This window comes from Pithys albifrons, chromosome 14 (assembly GCF_047495875.1).
Source record: "Pithys albifrons albifrons isolate INPA30051 chromosome 14, PitAlb_v1, whole genome shotgun sequence".
In the NCBI taxonomy this organism is placed as follows: Eukaryota; Metazoa; Chordata; class Aves; order Passeriformes; family Thamnophilidae; genus Pithys; species Pithys albifrons.
The window spans coordinates 19,189,255-19,201,342 of NC_092471.1; positions in this window are offsets into that span (position 1 = coordinate 19,189,255).

The following is a 12,088-nucleotide window of genomic DNA, read 5'->3' on the forward strand; positions in this document are numbered from 1 at the left end:
TCCCTGTGTTTGCTGTGCCACAGGTTGATCCACAGTGATCCACACTGATCCCTGTGTTTGCTGTGCCCCAGACTGATCGACAGTGATCCCTGTGTTTGCTGTGCCACAGACTGATCCACACTGATCCCTGTGTTTGCTGTGCCACAGACTGATCCACACTGATCCCTGTGTTTGCTGTGCCACAGACTGATCCACACTGATCCCTGTGTTTGCTGTGCCACAGGTTGATCCACAGTGATCCACACTGATCCCTGTGTTTGCTGTGCCACACACTGATCCACACTGATCCCTGAGTTTGCTGTGCCACAGACTGATCCACAGGGATCCCTGTGTTTGCTGTGCCACACACTGATCCACACTGATCCCTGTGTTTGCTGTGCCACAGACTGATCCACACTGATCCCTGTGTTTGCTGTGCCCCAGACTGATCCATAACCATCCTTGTGTTTGCTGTGCCACAGACTGATCCACAGTGATCCCTGTGTTTGCTGTGCCACAGACTGATCCATAACCATCCTTGTGTTTGCTGTGCCACACACTGATCCACACTGATCTCTGTGTTTGCTGTGCCACACACTGATCCACAGTGATCCCTGTGTTTGCTGTGCCACACACTGATCCACACTGATCTCTGTGTTTGCTGTGCTACACACTGATCCACACTGATCCCTGTGTTTGCTGTGCCACACACTGATCCACACTGATCCCTGTGTTTGCTGTGCCACACACTGATCCACACTGATCCCTGTGTTTGCTGTGCCACACATTGATCCACAGTGATCCTTTCCCAGGCTGCAGTGTGGAGCAGCTTCAAGGTGACTCCTCTGTGGGACCAGGGATACTCTGTGCCAAGGCTGGTGGGAAGGTATGGAGTCCTTGGAAAGAACCTCAAAGTGCTGGAGAAGCCTTTGAAAAGGATGGGAAAGTTAAAATTATATCCTCATGGCGGGCTTGGGCTTTTTAAAGAATAATTATTTCATTTCCTCTGTTTATGGGTCACTGGATAACTAAACACATTAATCAGCCTGAGACAGGCTTATCCCAGCTTGTCTTCAGCTCCAGACAAAGCTCTGGCTGAACAGCAAGAGGCAGCTCAGACAGTGCAAAGGGCTCCCCTTCATTCTTGTTACCACCCCCACAGCCACTGCCCCCCTCTGTTGTATGGTCTGTGACTCAAAAACTGTCTGTGATACAAAACCTCTTGGCAACATTTGGATGAATCACTTGGGTGATTCAGCAAGGACAGTTTTTCCACAGCCATGTTCCTTTTTGCAACTGTTTTTAAAGCAGCACTGGCTGACTTGAGCTGGCTGTGCTGACACCACCCGTGTTCCCTTCAGCTTCTGTGCCACCACCCCAACAGGTCTTACCTGCAGCTTCAGCAGGGAGAACTTTAGACTGAGTGTGCATTGAAACAAGTAGATGTTGCCTACAAAACATGTAACAAACTTTGTTCCACAGTGAGGAACTTCAATCCTGGGCACAACATCCCAGCCAGTTCCAGCAGGGACCTTTCTTGTAGGAAAACACAACTCTTCTATTTGAACTGCTCACACCTCCACATCTTGCGTGTTCAAGGCTGCCTGCACTTAGGTGATATCAGTTCACAGCTGTCCTGGCACTGCCCATTTGAGCTGTGGCTGAGCTGCTCTGCCCCATGAAGCCCTCGGTGAGCAGTGGCCACCCCAGAGCTCTCTGTTTGTTTAAAGGCAAACCAGCAGGAGAAATGAACTCTACACAAAAGAGATTATATGTCAGAGTTACAATTTTAATATGAATATTACAATGAATACAATGGCACAAGGAGAAATTGGGTTTAACCCACAAAACCCAGTATGACCCACCACCCTGGGGTACAAACTCCACATGGTTTCCCCAAGTCCCAAAATAGAAGTGAAAAACCTGCTGGTGCAAATGATGGTCCCAGTCTGGTCGAGAGTGGTGGCCACAAGCTGGTTGAAAGTGATGGTCTCCTCCTGTCGAGGTCCTGCTGCTCCTCTGGATCCGACAAGTGGTCCCCAAGGTCTCCTTACCCCCCCACTTATGTACCCTCAGGGAGCACCCAGTCCCTCCCCCAGGGTGGGGACTCACACAATGGGTGATTAACTCTGTGATTCATGGGGTATCCCTGAACTGTTGATGGCCAATTAGCAGCCACACCCCCTCAGGCTGGGTGTGAAGGTGCCAATGACTCCCTGGGCAGCTGCTGCTAATGGCCCATTGTTCTTGGGGAATGAATAGAGGGGGTAGAATACACAGCTTTGATCACCCCCACACAGTGATAACTGGTCCCACCTGCTGAACTAGGACAAGGTCGCAGCACTGAGGGCTCCACTGCCTCCTCCTGCTCCTGCTCCTGCTCCTGCTCCTCCTCCTGCTCCTCCTCCTCCTCCTCCTCCTCCTGCTCCTCCTGCTCCTGCTCAAGTTCCCAGGCCTTTCACCTCATTACCTCCTGCACTCAGGGAGAAATAATCTGTTGAGAAACTTCTTTTTAGTCTGGCTCAAGTATTCAAGTGTGTCCTGGTCATTTATATACAGAATTCACCTGAGTGACAGCGCAGGTCCTCGAGGGAGGCTGTTGGAACACAACTGCTCCCTTTCCAAGAAACGCTGCTCACATCTCTCTGCAGTCAGCAGGAATAGAACCAAGTGTGTTTAGCAGATGTCACAAACCACTCCCAGGCTGTCACAGCTTCCCAGCATTTGCCAGTGGATTGTTATTACCAGATCCCTGTAAATCAGCAGCGAGCGGAGCCGCCTCTGACTCTGCTCATCCTGTCCCGGCCGATGACTGGAGCTGTCAGACTGGAAACTCAGAGGTGTCAAATAGCTATAATTTGCAGATTTAGTAAAACAGCTTAACATTCCTTTGAGTAAAGTACTTAAGAGATGTATTCCATGGGATTTATGGGCTGTGAAAGTCTGTGTGATTTTTAGTTGGAGCAGGATCTCCATAGGATGGTTCCAGTGTCAGTAAAGCAGCTTTGGCCTAAATCAGAGGCTGCCATTAGACATGAGCTTATATTGCACTGAAGGAAATTCCACAGAGACTCTGATAGCAAGTCTGAAAACAGCCATTTAGAGGATTTGCTTTTCTAAACACCTATTTGAATCCCATGGACATTTATTTGCTGGAGCTTGACTGCTTCCCATAGACTAACACCCAGAAAGTCTGGGGCCTTACATTAAAATAAAAGAAACCCCACAAAATAATCAACAAAACCCACTTCTTGTCGGCTTCTGCACCTGGTCATCCACTGGAAAGTAGTTTTCTGCATTGCCCTTTAGTTTTCACCAGTGTTATTTGCATTTGACTTGCTGTCCATGACTCCTGTGCTGCTTCCATCAGGAAATCCCTTCAGTGCTGCAGCCCCGTTTCTGTTGTTCCCTGTTCCTCCTTTTAACATACTCAGTACACATAAACATACAGGGCTTGGTGCCTTTACCTGCAGGAATGAGGAGCTGAGAGCAATACTCGTTTCACACACATCTCCTGTGAGAGGATACCAAGTGCTGCAAACACCCCAGAGCACCCGTGGCTCTTGTGCCAGTCAGTTCCTCCCAGCAGGAAGCCACTGCATCATGGAGGTATCCAGACAGACCTGGCAGAATCAGGGTAACTCATGCACAAACCCAGGACACAAACTGCACAGAGGCCTGGAAATGTTTATGCAACTTTCAGCCACTTTTTGCTACAACAGGTTCTGTGACTTGAGAATCCAATGGATGGACATGTCAGGCCCCAGTTCTGGTGGGAGCACAGCTCAGAGCAACTGCTGGCAAAGCTTTCCTGGGCTGTTATTCAGGAGGTCACATTTCAGGCACGGAGCTCCACATTAGGTGAAGGAAGGTTTCTGTGGTCAGCTGGAGATTTGTAACATCAAAAACTCCAGGGACTTGGTAAGAAGCAATGGAGACTGAATTCCATTGCAGCACATATTGGAGCAGCACAGCACCCAAACACACCTCCAGCAGACAGGTCTGCTCTTTGCAGCAGCACAGGGTTCTGGTGAACACAGATTTTTGGTGGACAGGACATTCAAATTGGTCTTTCCACACTTTGGGATCAGTGCATGTACCACTGTCTGCAAAGATCCCTGACCAGTTTGGAAGCACAGCCACAGAACCTGATGGTTGTATAGCTGTGCTTCCAAACAGACTGGAAGGGACACTGAGCACGTTTGAAGATGACACAAAGCTGGGAGGAACTGGTGACTCCCTTGAAAACAGGGAGGAAGGGATGGGAATCACCAACCATAGGAAGTTCAACAAGGGGGAAGTGTCGGATTCTGCCACTGGGATGGGGCAACCCTGGATGGATGATGACTGGGAATGAGAGGCTGGGAAAGGGCCCTGGGGGTCCTGGTGGGTGGCCAGTTGGCCACAAGGCAGCAGTGCCCTGGAGCCAGGAGGGACATCCCTGTCCTGGGGGGCATCAGGCCCAGCATGACCCAGGGAGGGGATTGTCCTGCTCTGCTCTGTACTGGGGCAGCCCCACCTGCAATGGGGGGGCAGTTTGGGGGGACACAATGGAAGGGAGAGATTGAGCCATTGGAGAGTGTCCAAAGGGGGACAATGAAGATGGCAAAGGGCCTGGAGGGGCAGCATGTGAGGACACTGAGGGCACTTGGTGTGTTCAACTACAGAAGAGGAGACTGAGGGGAGACCTCATTGCAGGTACAACTTCCTCAACAGGGGCAGAGGAGGGGCAGGCACTGAGCTCTGCTCTGTGGCACCAGGGACAGCACCCAGGGAATGGCTGGAGCTGTACCAGGGCAGGGACAGCACCCAGGGAATGGCTGGAGCTCTGCCAGGGCAGGGACAGCACCCTGAGAATGGCTGGAGCTGTGCCAGGGCAGGGTCAGGTTGGATCTCAGGAAAAGGTCCTTCCCCCAGAGGGTGGTGGGCACTGTCCAGGTTCCCCAGGGCAGTGGGCACAGCCCCAAGGCTGCCAGAGCTCCAGGATTGTTTGGATGATGCTCTGGGGCACAGGGGGTGACTCCTGGGGATGGTCCTGTGCAGGGCTGAGGGTTGGACTCGCTGGTCCTGGTGGGTTCCTTCCAACTCAGTATATTCTGTGATTCTGTTTCAGGTGACCTGAAGCCCAAACTGGAACATGCAAGAGCCGTGGCAGAGCTCCCCAAGCTTCACTTCACAAAGCAAACCTCTCCCTGCAGGGCAGTGGCTACAGAGGCCCACAGTCAGCACAAAGGCCCTCACCATGTCCCACCATGGTCACCTGGAGAAGTCCTTTGGAGGCAGCACCTCCTTCACTGAACACGAGGGGAAAAGCCCAGTCCTCAGACAGAAGCTGTGAATGTTCCTCCAGTTTAGAGACAGGAAATGTTTCAGGGAGACTTCCAAGCCAGATATGGGGAGAGGGAGGAGGAGGAGGCAGGAGCAAAGTAAGGTCATGTCTAAGGAGAAGTGACCATGCACAGCTCCAGGAGCAGCCCTGCAGCAGCTGCTGTTACACGAGCCCCAGATCAGCATTTGCAGTTTGCAGTGAGGGGACTGAATGTAGAAATCTTCCTTCTCCACTAACCCAAGCCCAGAGCTCTGATTTTCTCTTCCTCTGACATTTACATACTGTAAAATATTGTTAAAACAAAAAGCCACTGCCTTGTACAACCTCAGGTCATTATTTTTTACCCAGGGAACTTGGCAAACACTCTGTGTGTGTGTTACCAGCACAGACCTCGTGTGGGCTTTGAAGTGAACCAATTTGTACATGGCAGAAGCAACAACTCCAGCCTAAAATCCTCGTGCTTTGTGCTCTTCCCCCTCCCTTGGATCCTGCCAATATCCCACGTTACTGCACTCCCATCTCAAGTGATGTCACTCATCACCTTTTACAGATTCTGCAAACATCATTTTCCCCAGGAAATGTTCCCTGGTTTAAATTGTAAATAAGCTGAATCTTTTATCTGTGTTTTTCAAAAGCCAGGAAGTTTTTCAAAGCGCTGGAGAAATGAAGATTTTTCCACCCCTGTGTGAAAACACATGAACATGTATTTCCATGCCTTAAATTCACAGCCCATTCCATAATTCCTGTCCTGGCTGCTTGAAACGTTCCCTCCCAATTACAGTCTGATCTTCATGTTCCATTTTCTCTAACGAGTGTAAAACGGAAACTTTTCATCTGTTCAACCTCCACTTTTCTAAACATTTGTTGGTGTGTGCACAAGGCCCCAGATCTGCAGCTGACACTTGCAGAGCTCTGCACAACCCACACCACCTGATGTGTCCAGCTCCAGCCTCTTTCTTCCTCTCTCTCCATAATGGAAGGGAAAAACTTCCTCCTTTTGCCTCTTCAGCACAAGACTGGGGAGCTTTACAAGTTTATATTGGTGTGAGTTAAATGCTTTCCTTGGCAATTTCACAAAGGGCTCCAAAGCTTTAAAAACTGGAAATGAACGTAGGGGACCTGAGGTCTCTCACAACTCTTTCAGCTCTGGGGTTCCTCTTTTCAGTTCTGCCCAAAGACTCCAGCAAAGCATTTTGCCCTTTTTCTTTTCAATAAGAAATGTCTGTGCAGTTTGGTACAACTGACACTTCTCATTGGAGGGAGATGCCCCACCCCAGCCTGCAGAGCTGCCTCTGGACAAGTCCTCTTCAGGGTTCCTGCTGGTTTTCCAGATGGATAAAGCTCATGGCTTTCCCCTGAGTTTAGTCCCAACAGCTGCAGAAACTGAGCAAAAGTCACATGGCAGGAATTTAAAGATATTTTTCAAGGACTAACCATTTAAGGATTTTTTCTATAAAGACATCAAATTTATATATTAAAGTCAAGAAGTAGCTGAATTCTACAGTATCTGTTCTAGACATTAATATATTACCTACAATTTATCACCTCCAACATGACATGGCCATTCCACAAATAAAACACAGATACACCACAGCACTGCCACACAGAATCATAGAATGGATTGGGTTGGAAAAGACCTCCGAGATCATCAAGTCCAACCCTTGGGCCAACTCGAGTCCCTTTACCAGATCATGGCACTCAGTGCCACGGCCAAGCTCACTTTAAAAACCTCCAGGGATGGTGAATCCACCCCCTCTCTGGGCAGCCCATTCCAATCCCTGAGCACTCTCTCTGCAAAGAATTTTTTTCTGCTCTCCAACTTCAATTTCCCCTGGCAGAGCTTGAGCCCATCGTGCCCCCTTGTCCTATTGCTGAGTGCCTGGGAGAAGAGACCAACCCCCACCTGGCCACAACTTCCCTTCAGGGAGTTCCAGACAGTGCTGAGGTCACCTCTGAGCCTCCTCTTCTCCAGCCTCAACACCCCCAGCTCCCTCAGCCTCTCCCCACAGCACTTGTGCTCCAGTCCCTTCTCCAGCCTCGTTGCTCTTCTCTGGCCCCGCTCCAGCCCCTCAATTTCTTTCCTGACCTGAGGGGCCCAGAACTGAACACAACACTCCAGGTGTGGCCTCCCCAGTGCTGAGTCCAGGGGAAGGGTCACTGCCCTGGGCCTGCTGCCACCCCATTGCTGAGCCAGGCCACGATGCCATTGGCCTTCTTGCCCACCTGGGCACACTCTGCTGGCTCATCTTCAGCCTCCTGTCAATCCAACCCCCAGGTCCCTTTCCCCCTGGCTGCTCTCCAGCCACTCTGTGCCCACCCTGTGCTGCTGCAGGGGGTTGCTGTGGCCAAAGGGCAGGACCTGCACTTGGCCTTGTTGAACTTCATCCCATTGGAATCAGCCCATCTCTCAAGTCTATCCAGATCCCTCTGCAGAGCCCTCCTGCCCTCCAGCAGGTTGACACTCCCTCCCAACTTGGTGTCATCAGCAAATTTCCTAATGATGGACTCAATCCCCTCATGTAAATCATCAATAAAGATGTTAAACAGGACTGGATCCAACACAGACCCCTGGGGAACACCACTGGTGACCAGCTGGACACAGCCCCGCTCACCAGCACTCTCTGGGCCCGACCCTCCAGCCAGCTCCTAATCCAGGAGAGGGGACACTTGTCCAGGCCATGGGCTACCAGCTTTTCCATCACACCACTTAAAAACACATGTAATTATTGCTTGAAAAGAATGCCCAGGCTCCTTCTCAGAGTCACACCAACCTCCTCAGTGTGCTGTAAGAAGATGTGCAGTGCCACCAAACCTCCTGTCCTGTGTGCAGCCAAAACGGTGAGTCCTCAGCAGATCCCAGGACTAGAGGCTGGGAAGACAGTTCAGATGCTCAACTCCCCAGAACAAACACAACTGGAAAGTTGTGACTGGAAAGCAGCACACGACAGGGAATTGTGACTTCTGCCCCCATTGTCTGGGCACTGATGGGATGTGCAATGAGCATGGTAACCTCAGCATTAGTCCTAATTCCTGTGAAGATTATCAAATGCTACATTTACTGTTTTCCTTGATGCAGACATGCAGCTCAAATGAGCACTAACAGAAGTTACATGGATATAAGAAAAAAAAAGCCCCAAATATATTCCCATTACAGCTCTTTGCCCTTAAAAATCAATGACTTGTTTTGTCAGGAATATTTATGGAGCATTGCTGCACAGTATCACTACCAGGGTTAAAGACAGAGCAAATGAACCCTTAGAGACATCAGCTGGGAGTTGATCCAGTCAGACTTAAAAAACCCCAGGCTGCTCAGGGATCTCACATCCCTCCCTCCTTCCATCCCACCCCTCCCTCCCTCCCTCCCTCCCTCCCTCCCTCCCTCCCTCCCTCCCTCCCTCTCTCCCTCCCTCCCTCCCTCCCTCCCTCCCTCCCTCCCTCCCTCCCTCCCTCCCTCCCTCCCTCCCTCCCTCCCTCCCTCCCTCCCTCCCTCCTTCCCTCCCTCCCTCCCACCCCTCCCTCCCTCCTTCCATCCCACCCATCCATCCATCCATCCCTCCCTCCCTCCCTCCATCCTTCCCTCCTTCCATCCCACCCATCCCATCCATCCCTCCCCCCATCTCTCCCTCCCCCCTTCCCTCATCCCTTCCATCCCATCCCATCCCTCCCTCCATCCCTCCCTCCATCCCATCCCTCCCTTCCCCGCTCCCTCCCCCCATCCCTCCTTCCACCCCATCCCATCCCATCCCATCCCATCCCATCCCATCCCATCCCATCCCATCCCATCCCATCCCATCCCTCCCTCCCTCCATCCATCCATCCCATCCCTCCATCTATCCCTCCATCCCTCCCTCCATCCATCCACCCATCCCTCCATCCCTCCCTCCCTCCCACACACCCCATGCCCTGCACATGACGACAGCAGGACCAGTGGCTGTTGTAGCTCAGATCAAGACAGTGCAGTGCACTAAAAGAATGATCAAAATTACATGTAAGGAATTAATAATAATGTCAGCACTTCTTTCTTTCTGCTTTGACAATGAGTTAAGAGTTGCCCAAAGCAGAAATCCAGTCAGGGAATACAGACAATGTCATGTCAAGGGCTGAAGCAGATTCTTGAAACTGCTTTACTTCTCCTAACCCCAAACTAAGAGTTTATATTTACAAAAATGCAGTGTTTAAAGTAAGAACCAGCCAAGCTTTTCCCCAGCTTGTTCACTCCCATCAGTGTGATGCAGAGAACACCAGCCCTTCACCTGGTTTTGCAGCTCCACACACACAAAATGCAGGGGATGGAAAAGCTGAGTGGGAGCAGAACTCAGGTGCACTCTGGGAACTTACCTTGCTGATGGATCACCTGGAATTCTGTCCCCTTGTGCCACCCCACACCCCTGTGACTGGTCACCAGCCCCACTGGCACCCCCAGGCACCACCAACAGCTGCTGTCACTAAGGCTCACATCCCATGGCAGTGACTGACTTTCCTCTGGGAATGGCTGCAGAGCTGAAGAGCCCTTGTGACAGGACACCCATTTCTATTCACAAAGATAAATTCTTTATTTAGTAAGAATTATCTACACACAGCTGAAGGACAGGAGTTGGGATATGGAGTCTTCCAGCAGAGGGGTTGCACAGTCTGATCTCAGCTGAGCTTTCTGTGTTCTGTCACCTTCTTGTACAATGAAAATTTCAATTTCCATCCTGAGAAGAAACTTGAACACCATTTAAAAATCTCAGTGTTGAGAGGTGTAGGTAACTAATAATCCATGGAACAGAAAAGCTGAGATAACCTGAGGGATCATCTGCAAGGAGCAAGTTGTGAACATCCAGCTGGAAAAAACACAACAACCTCCCCACAAATCACTCATTAAGTTTTCTAACTTGGAGGTTAAAATAGCCCAAATGTTGTTTGTTCTGACAAACATCCTGTGCCTGATAAGTTCTCACATGGGAACTAGAACTGAATTCTCTAAGTTCACAGTTAACACATCACTACACACTGCAAGGAGCAGCCCCTTTTTAATGTCCATTTTCCACAAAGACATTTCCTTTAAAAAAAAAAGAAAATGAAGAAAAAAAATTATATGGCTTTTCCACACTAAAATTTCAGACAAAGATTTTATAATGGGAGTGAATGACTTGAATCTTGAAAACCAACCAACTACAAGTCCAGAATATGAAAAGCTGCAGTTTAAAAAATGTTCCAGTTTAGACCAGAGATCACAGATCCACAGAGGTTGGGAGAGAGCTGCAGAACCAGCCTGTTTTCTCTGGGAACCACAAGGCTTTTCCAAGAGATGCCATGTGGACTGTCCCAGGGGTCAGTGTGCTATGGGGAGTCTCTCCAAAGCCATGACTCCCTTTCAGAGTTTTAAACATCTTCTTCAATGGTGCCACTTTGGAGTCATAGTACAGGAATAAAAATTGAAAATAAAAATAGAATTTAAAAAAAGAGAGCTCAGGTTTGACTTTGTAGCAGACTGGAGACTCACCAAGTGTTGCTGCTGCATCTCCCCAGCAATTCACTCCAGTACAGCCACCACCAAGCCAGGAATGCTCATCCAGCAACTCCACGACATGGGAAGTTTTCAGCCTCTCCAGAAACTCACTGCAGTTCTTTAAAGAGCATGTTCTGCCCTATGAGCAGCCTCTTGCTTTAGGAAATGCCCTTGTTTGGAGTTCCCTCCTGTCATTCCATTTGCTTAAAACTGGGCAGAGCAGCAGCACATCCACTGGCACCAAAAGGCAGGGAATGGTCTCGGAGCTCCATCAAACCGTACAGATTGGAACAAATACTGATCATTCCTGGCATTTACCACCTGAAAACGGTTCTCATTCCAGACCTGCATGCCCAAAACTCTCAGAGTCCTTGCAAAGCCCATTCCCAGTGGCAAAATCCAGGAGCTTTCCTCTGAAATCGGCCCCTCACAAACACAACCAAACTTGGCATTAAAACAGCTTCTGGTTCCGGACATCTCACAGATGATTCCCTGTTGGAATTGATTATTCCCAATTCTGTGTGTTCTGTAGGAACCTTCTGGATGTCCAGGCCCTGCAATATGGAAAACTGTTTCTTGAGAAAAACCCTTTCCCTCCACCTTTCAGACCAGAGACCTTGTGTCAAAAGGAAAAAAATTCCTAGGATTGAAATATTCCTATTTACAGCCTTTGCCTGTTCCTGCTGCAGGAACAGCAGATTAGTTAATTCTAAAAATAAGCTCCTGTGGGGTAGGGAGGGAAGACACATAGTTTGGGTTTTGTCATCATACAGGAAAAGGAGATGCCTCATAAAGACACTTTTCAATAAACTTCAGCTGTTCCTGGCAGCTGGGACATAAATGCACCTTCAGAGTCCCCTCACTGCTGTCAGGAGGCAATTAGGGAAAATAAAGGGAAGGCTGTAAGCTGGAATTCTGCACTGCCACTACATTAACAGGACTTCACTTCACTTCTGCACTCCAAGGAAGAAAATTAAAGTACACTTTTAAAATAATTTTTAACTGGAGATTGATGCCAGGTTGGGTTTTTTCACCCATCATTTTAAAAGAAAGAAAATTAATAACTAGCAAGGGTTTCACTCCTTTTAAGCTACTGTTCCTATATTTAGTTTCAGGGGAGGGTATAACACAAAAAATAAATGCTATTTGCAATTAAATTTCCAGAAGCACCAAATCCAGCCCTTCCCTAGTGCCCACACTGAGAAGTCTTGCATCTGATTTACAAACATAATTACATCAGTGTAATTATACTGGTGTAATTCCCAGGAATAAGTTATTTTTCAACA